Source organism: Corvus hawaiiensis, chromosome 22, assembly GCF_020740725.1.
Source record: "Corvus hawaiiensis isolate bCorHaw1 chromosome 22, bCorHaw1.pri.cur, whole genome shotgun sequence".
In the NCBI taxonomy this organism is placed as follows: Eukaryota; Metazoa; Chordata; class Aves; order Passeriformes; family Corvidae; genus Corvus; species Corvus hawaiiensis.
Genome location: NC_063234.1, coordinates 6,426,426 through 6,434,743, shown reverse-complemented (window position 1 = coordinate 6,434,743; position 8,318 = coordinate 6,426,426). Strand labels below are relative to the sequence as shown.

General features: G+C 51.2%; 1 protein-coding gene across 1 annotated transcript in view; it reads right to left on the bottom strand.

Moving 5' to 3' along the window:
• Nucleotides 1–1,126: 1,126 nt before the first annotated feature.
• ZBTB40 (zinc finger and BTB domain containing 40) overlaps nucleotides 1,127–8,318 on the bottom strand; it is a 51,203-nt gene continuing 44,011 nt past the window's right edge. Inside the window, 1 exon segment of the mRNA XM_048326013.1 lies at nucleotides 1,127–4,071. The gene's annotated coding sequence lies outside the window, so the exon portion shown is untranslated.

The following is an 8,318-nucleotide window of genomic DNA, read 5'->3' as shown; positions in this document are numbered from 1 at the left end:
AGAGCCCCAGGAACAAGCTTGTGACACAGAAAAAGGAAATTGTGTTCGATCACTCTGGCAAGGTGAGCTGCCTGCTCCCTGAGGGGAGAGGGAAGCGTGGGACCCCTGCCGGTGTCGCAGGGTTCTGGGAGGGGGAGAGCAGCCAGGCAGGCTCAGGGACAGGAGCGCAGCAGTCAGCAGTGTGTGGGGCTGTCCCAGGGCTGTGTCCCACATCCCTGCGTGGGCCGTGGCTGACACATGGAGGAGTGCAGGTGTTGCAGTGGGGATACTGCAACATACATATACCAAACCAGGAGTCCCGTGGAAAGGAAATATATATGGACAGACAGATTCTTGCTAGCTGTTTCAGAAAGATGTTTATTTCTCCAGCCGCATGGCCGGGGCTCTGCCGAGGAACTGTTCCAGTCACGGGACCAAGGGTCCTTCTGCCCGCGCAGGGAACACAAACCAACCAATGGGAACGAGGCTGAGCAGGGGCAGGGAAGCCCCGTGTCTGTGCCCTCAGGGCCCCTCTCCCAGGGCTACATGGCAGGGGAGGGACCCCAACATGCAGGGACCCTGAGCACCCCATCACTTCCTAGAGCTGCTCCAAGATGCTCAAAATAATCTCTGGAGTGTCTGCAATTCTCTGCCAAGTGCTGAATCATCTTCCTGCAATGTTTGCATTAGGAATGCAGGAGTGGTAGAGCCCTTTGCAGAGAGAGCCAGGGAGGTGGGGACAGGTACTGGCACCGAGCAAGAACGTGCTCCCTGTGCTACCTGCTCTTCTGGCCCTCCTAAGTGCCAACATTTGGCAAACACCTGGGCACATCCCAGAGGGACACAGGCAAAGAGTCTGGACACTGGCAACGCTGAGGGTTTGGTTTCATCATCATGACATGAGTCATTCTGACCCCCCAAAGCAAGTCCAGCCTGTCCTCATCCTCCACTGGAGCTGTAGGGAGACCCAACCTCACTTGTGCAAAGCTCCTGGAATCCCAAATCCAATCTCCTACCATGGGATGTCACATCCCATCAGCTGCATCAGCTCCTGGCCAGCTGTACCTCCAATGATCTGAACCAGCTCATTGGGGGAACAGCAATGCCTCACCTTTAAAACAGAAAAACCCTCAGAACCACAGAGAAATACATGAGTAAAAGGGGTGCATTTATTTAGACGTTGACAGAAACTTTGATAGAATCCTACACTGAGAGATTTGAAATCTTTCAGCATATCCTGGTTACACACAAGGACACGAGAACTCGTGTGTGTTTAATAGATCTACTGAGATGTGGCAGATAGCAAAGGATTATCTGGGTTAGTCCATGTGAGAGGCTGGAGGGAGCTGTGGAGGGAATTCACTGCTCACAGAGACTGGCTGTGTGGCAAGGGGAACGCAGTGTTGATAAATAGGAGTTCACCCTCACCATGGGGATCATGTGACCTGCTCCTGAGTACCACCAAACTCACCATCATCTATAACCCCACTGGAGAAAGCCCTGTGTCTACTGGACAGCTCAATAATAACAACTTGAATAATGCTCAGAGACAAAAGAAACAACTTCAGGTCTGAAGTGCTATGTACTGAACCAAGGTGATGTTAGTGTGGCATTAAGATCAACTGATCGGGCAGCTCCGCTCTAAGCAATGTCTCACTGGACCCTCTGAGCTGGAAAATATAAAAAGAACACAAGTTGGATAAAGAGAACAACCCCCACACTTGTAATTCCCAAGGGATCCTTCCAGCCATCCCACCCATCTACCCAGCACAGAGCCTTCCTTGTGACTCCTGCAGAAGGCCAGAATGGGAATTATTTACCTACAGCTGTAGACTTTCCAGTCTCTACAGAGAGCAGAGCACGGGCAGGCATATGTCAAGAGGTGCCACCTCCACAGGATGAGCTTTGGGAAGCAGGCCTGGGTGATGGCAGACCACGGAAAGGTGGGTGGAGGGCTGGGGTGAGCCTGCAGGGAGACCTTGTCCAGGTGAAGGACAGCAAAAGGAAGGGACAAGGGTGGCTGGTGAGGGCTGGAGCTCAACTCTTCCCTACCAAAGTGCTGGCCAGAAGGCCAAGGTCATCGAGTAGGTGACATATGGCCTTGGCCTCCTTGGGCAGAGAAAGACAGATTCACATGTCAGGGAAAGACATCATCACACCCACCAGCAGGTTCAGCACAGCTGGAGGGGCATGGATTATCTCCCCAGGCAGCCTGAAACCTGAGGCAGGGCTCTACTCACCTTATCTCAGCCAAGAGGAGGAGGGCAAACTCCATCTCCAGCAAGAAGCCTCCAGCGGGTGGAAGACCTGTGGGCTGAGACAATTTTGCACAGTCCCAAGCTACATCTAATCTATCCAGACAGACTCATTTGTTGGCAGCTCCTTTGTGCTGCTAGCGAGGATGTGCACACCAGACCCATCCTGGCCAGCCCTCCTCAACAGCAGGAGGCTCTGGGGCCAGCAGGAAAAGGTCTGGGAGGCACAGAGAAGAGCTTTCCATATGCTGCAGGGCTCTAAGCATCCCTGACCCATGGGATGAAGGAATATAGGCCAACAAACTTGACCCTGAGCTCCCTGGGAGCAAGACAGGGACTGACTGCTCCTGTTTAGAAGTGGAAAGGTCACTGTCTGGACTGCCTGCAATGCTGAGCATCTCCAGGGTGTCCAAGACAAGGGAAATAAGGCAAATCTAAGCATTTGTGCTCTGCACAGATGGGCCCTGACTAGTGTTGATGCCCTTCAGCACTTGCCAGAGAGCAGAGATGGCAGCGAGCACCATCACAGGGGTGAAGGCTGCCACCAGTTCACTCCTCAGCCACAGCAAGCAGTGTGAGCTCCTTCACCCTTGTGCTCGATGGCAGATTTCCCACCTCTTGGCTCATGCTGGTACTTGTTTCCTGCACAGCCTCCAGTTCATCATTTACAGGTCACATGCTGCCATGGGTGAGCAGCTGTAGGCAATGACACGTCATTACAGCAACGCTCAGAGCAGGGGCAGCAGGGAATGCCTTCTGACCTGCCAAAAGCAGCTCCTAAAGCCCCCAAACATCACTCAGGGCTCTGCACGCCTCCAGTTCTGACCAGCAACCCTCAGGACGCTGTCATGCACCCTGACCAGTCCCCTCCTGTCCCCATGCAGCCAGCGTTGCTTCTTCCCAGGCACATGGCCTGACATTTAGCAGTGCTGAGCTGCTCAACTGTGCCCATGTGCTGGGCAATTCGGATCCTACTGCTCCTTACTGCTCCTTCAGCCTCTGTCTCAGCAAGGGCTTTCTGTTTCCTTGCAGGTCACAGAAACCAGTGCCATAGCCCGACCCATGGGTGTGTCCCAGCCCCACTCCCATTGCAGATGAGAGCTCTGTACCACAAATTGTACAAAGCATCCATGTGTCTGCTATTATATCGACTAAGAACTACACTTTATCAGGTTTGCTTAACATGATTAGAAGTCTGGGTAGATTTCCTGCTTTGAATGATCATAAATGGTGCGGGGAAGGAAAAGCGAGAGCTTCTGCTCCCAATAAAATGAATTACTGTGCTAACACAGGAAATCAGGAATTGTGGTGACTTACTGAAGAAGGCCCCATGCAGCTGATGGTGCTGGGGGCTCAGGCACATAAATTGAAGCTGGAGAGGCAGTGAGCGCCCATCAGCCAGCCTGCTCCTCCCCAGGACAGAAGGTTACCAAGCCCATCTCCCGGGGACATGCCTCAGATTTCACTGTCTGCAGCAAACCACCAAAATTTGGGAAAGTCCCTCTGGCTGCTGAAGCATCTCATGTCTGTGCTGTGAAAGGGCACTCAGGTTTGCTGAGCTGGATGGAGGCTGTTGGAGACATCACTTCCCTTTTCCAGTGCCTCAATTCACTGGGATCATGCTGGCAGCCTGCCAGATCAATAATAAAATTTGCCAGGACATCAGCATCATCTGGGGCTGCCAAGGCTTGTCCAAATCACAAGGAAGGTTTTCAGACCACTGGTACCCATTCTCCTCCTGCTCTACCCCACAAGAAGCTTGAAGGAATATCCAAACTGCCACTGTGCTTCCACCACCGCCATCCCTCACTTCTGGGCAAGCAGCAGATCTTTCCACCTAATTACAGACAGGTTGGATTTAAAAATAATAAAAACCTTAACCCCAAAACGAAGCCTAGAGCACTGAATTTGCATAAACTTATAACACCTGAGGGCTGTGAAACAACACTTTGCATGGGAAATGTCAAGTGAGGGCTCCACAGGGCACTACTGTACCCAGGGCACTCTGCCCTCTTCCAAAGGATCCCCCAGCAATGGGACAGACACCGGCTCACAATGGGGAGCTGTGCAGAAAACAAACATTTCCCAATGGTCACAGGCTTAGTCCTGCACCCTAAATGGCACCAATTAATGCAAGAAGATTGTGCTGGTCTTGGCTGGGGTGGAGTTAACTGTCTTCATAGTGGCTGGTGTGGGGCTGTGTTTTGGATTTGTGCTGAACACAGGGTTGATAATACAGAGATGCTTTTGTTATTGCTGAGTGGGGCTTTTCTGTTTTCCGTAAGGCCATGCTGGGGAAGAAGTTGGGGGTGCATGGGAGGCTGGGAGGAGGCACAGCCAGGACAGGTGACCCAAACTGACCAAAGGGATATTCTAGGCCACATGACATCATGCTCAGTATATAAAGCTAGAGGGAAGAAGGGGGGGGGCATTTGGAGTGATGGCGCTTGTCTTTCCAAGCTGCTGTTCCATGGGATGGGGCCCTGCTCTCCTGGAGGTGTTGAATACCTGCCTGCCCATGGGAAGCAGTGAATTAATTCTGTCTTTCTTGCTTGTGTGTGTGGCTTTTGGTTTCCCTATTGAACTGTCTTTATCTCAACCCACAAGTTCTCCAGCTTTTACCCTTCCAATTCTCTCTCTGATACTGTTGGTGGGGGAGTGAGCGAGCAGCTGCGAGGGGTTTGGCTGCTGGCTGGAGTTAAACCAGGAGATGTATAAATCACAGAATCATAGAATGGTTTGGTTGGGAAAGGACCTTAAAGCTCATCCAGTCCCACCCCCTGCCATGGGCAGGGACACCTTCCACTACACCAGGTTGCTCCAAGCCCTGTCCAACCTGACCTGGGACACTTCCAGGGATTGGGCAGCCACAGCTGCTCTGGGCCACCTGTGCCAGGGCCTCCCCACTCTCACAGGGAAGAATTCCTTTCTAATATCCATTCTAAATCTACCTTCTATCAGCTTAAAGCCATCCCCCTTTGTCCTGTCACTCCACCATTACCTGATCAAACATCCTCCATGGGATGTCACTTCCCAGTTTCTTACAGGCACTCTGCCCTTTCTCCAAAAACATCCAAAAACAGGAGGACACAATGAAAGTCAGGATGGTCTCATGCTCCAGCCTGACCTTACAACAGTTTCTCTGCTTCCTTAGAGGATGGCACCAAGGTCAAGAGGGGTACAGGACGCCCCAAAACCCAACAGGTCACCCAGCACCCAGGACAAGACTTAAAAAAAATCATGTTTTCAAAACCCAAGGATTTTTCCTTCCAGAAAACAGCTTCACATGAAATTCTGCAGCTACATCTCTCCTTCTCCATGTTTTATTTCTACAGAGAAAAGAAAAAAGGCAGCATAACAAGGAATCACCAGCAATCACTATCTCCAGTGTGGTGCACACCAGACCAGGACGTGTCCTGGGAAATGCATCTCCCTCCCGGGTAGTACATAGGTGTTGCTAACACTGCAATTTGCTCTGCTATGCGCATCTCATCCATCAAGAAGGAACTGGAATGGGGGGATGTGAGTTATTACCTCCTCATAATGATATGGGAGATGCTCAATGGGCTCTGTAAAGCTGCAGATCTCTTGCTGGGTGTGTGCTGCTGGCAGGACTCTGCTGAGGATACGTTCACACAGGATCTTGCTGGGCAGAAAGGCAGGAGAGATGGCCCCAAAGAGGACAAGTGAGCCTGAATCACCCCTGATGTAACACCTACACTGTACTCTTTCAGCTGTGACAACACTCCAGCAACAGGGACCAAAGGGATCACAGCCAACAGACCCCATGCTCATGTTCTGCCCTGGCTGAGCTGCCTCTGCCCTAGGACAGGGCTAGAATAAGGCAACTTCTCCTCAAGCCCTGCTGAACCTTTTTCCTCCCTCCACAGTTTTTCAGGAACAGAGATCATCTTCACCGTAGTGCTCCCTGCAGATATTGGCTCACACATAAAGGCCAGGACACCTGTAAAGCATTGTCTGGACAATCTATTTCCCACTCCAGAGCACTCCCACAGCCCATGCAGTATTTCCACAGCTCCCAGCCCCCACAAAGTCAGAAAACAGGGAACAGCTTCCAATTTCACCAGCCTGTGGGACAAAATCCACTGCTTTCCTCCCGACACATCTATTCTGAAACCACCAAGACATAGGTGCTTGTTCTGTCATTATCCCCATGCTCATCAAAAGTGCCCCGCACAGTGTCCAGGCAGGCATGAGATGGGCTCCAGCAGTTCCCCCTCTGGCCCTTCTCCTCCTGGCCAAGGGGCATCCCAGGTTTTTCACCTCTTCACCTCAGCAACAGGTGCATTTTACCCTCTCCAAGGCCCAGTTTCAGACTCTTTAAGCAGTGATATTCAGGGTTTGGAGGTGACCTGTCCGGGGCTTGGAGTTTTCCTTCAGCCAGGCAGTGGCTCAAGATTTCTCCACAGCTGGCAGCCCGGGAGCTGGGGAAGGCCTGGGAAGGCTCAGAGGAGCTTCCACAAAGGTGTTGAGGCACCTGGGCACCAGCACTAATCCTCAAGGCCTTGAGCACCATCTCCTGGTCATTCACGGATTTAGTGGCAACTTAACCTCATGCTTCCTCCATGTCACCATCCCTGCAAAGCTTAAGGGGACAAACCGTACATGGGAGCCCTTCAAGACGTGCAACAATTCAGCAGGGTCATTCATACACTTGCTGCCACACACACAAAATGCCATGAGCTCCCCCAGCCCCTCTCCTGGGAGCTCTGCTGCTCTCTCCCTCCTTCCAAGTTTTAACGGGAACAAACTCTCACACTGGCACAACCACCTTGGCATGCTCCTGTGCCTGGTAGCACTGAGCAGCCGGCACAAGATGCTTCTGGAAAGCTCCAATCTGTTCCCCTCCTGCGCTGCCCTGACTCTGGGCAGCAGGATACAACAGGCACTGCTCACGGTGGGTTCCTGGGATCCAGCGGGATCACTGCTCTGTGTGTAAATATCACAGTGGCAGAGTTCAACCTTTTGGCATGAGGAAAAGGAAGATAAATGCTACCAGTCCCCTCAGAGCCACAGGAACCCTGCATCTATCTAATTGCACTTCATAATGGATTCAGCAAGCCATTAATTATCAGATTATATTTTAGGAAGCTGCAGATAAAAAAGCTTTATGAAATTTAGTCTTAAAGGAACTGGTGTGCGCAATGAAGCTGTTGCGTCATGCTGGTACCAGAGAAGCAAACTTTACAGTAGGTACTGAGTGCATTTTACAAGGCAGTGCCCCGTGTGCCAGGGGAAGGTTCACATGCAGTCACAGCAGCTATCCCACACTCCAACACCTTCATTATGCCACGCCACAAAGGACATTGGCACACAGGCACAGCTCTTTCCCTTTTTTCAGCATGACCCAGGTGAATTAGAGGGTGGTGGCAGATCTCAGGGCTATTTGCTCACAGAGAGGATGGACATGGCCAGACCTACCTGGGACCCTCCTTCCTAACAGACACCCTGTTATGAATAAGTGGGGAAAGTTGGCTTTTGTAGTCCTTCATGATAAGAGTGTTTTTCTGTTAATTGCCTGTTGAATAGTTAATAGTTAATTAATTATAAGACTTACTGTTAAGTCTGGTAAGCGTTTAAGTGGTTCTCCTTATGTGTCACTGTTAAACCTGTTAGTACATTAATTTTTAGGGAATGGGGATTAAGTAGGCCTAGTGTTAGACCTGCTTTATGTACTAGCCACAGGCCTTGATGTGATTGACAGGGGTGGAATGATCTACTAGAAGGTGGAATGATCTACAAGGGTGTCATCTAGGATTAGCATAAAAGGAAGAACTCAGGACGCAGATTGGACTAAGACCTACCCAATCACTCGATGCACTGACCTCACTCCATTTGGAAAAACCAATCATCTAGACAACGAGCCAACATACACCAATCAAAACACCTCCAGGGGGACGACTCTCAGAAAGAGGGTGCTGTTCTCGGGAGGGGTATAAAAACTGACTCCCTTGGCAACTGCAGGTCTCTGACCAATCGACCCGGGCAAGGCATCGTGGGGTGGGTCCTCCTCCCTAGGGCTAGGCCAATCAGCTGATAGGAACCTTAATTGCTCTGTTACTG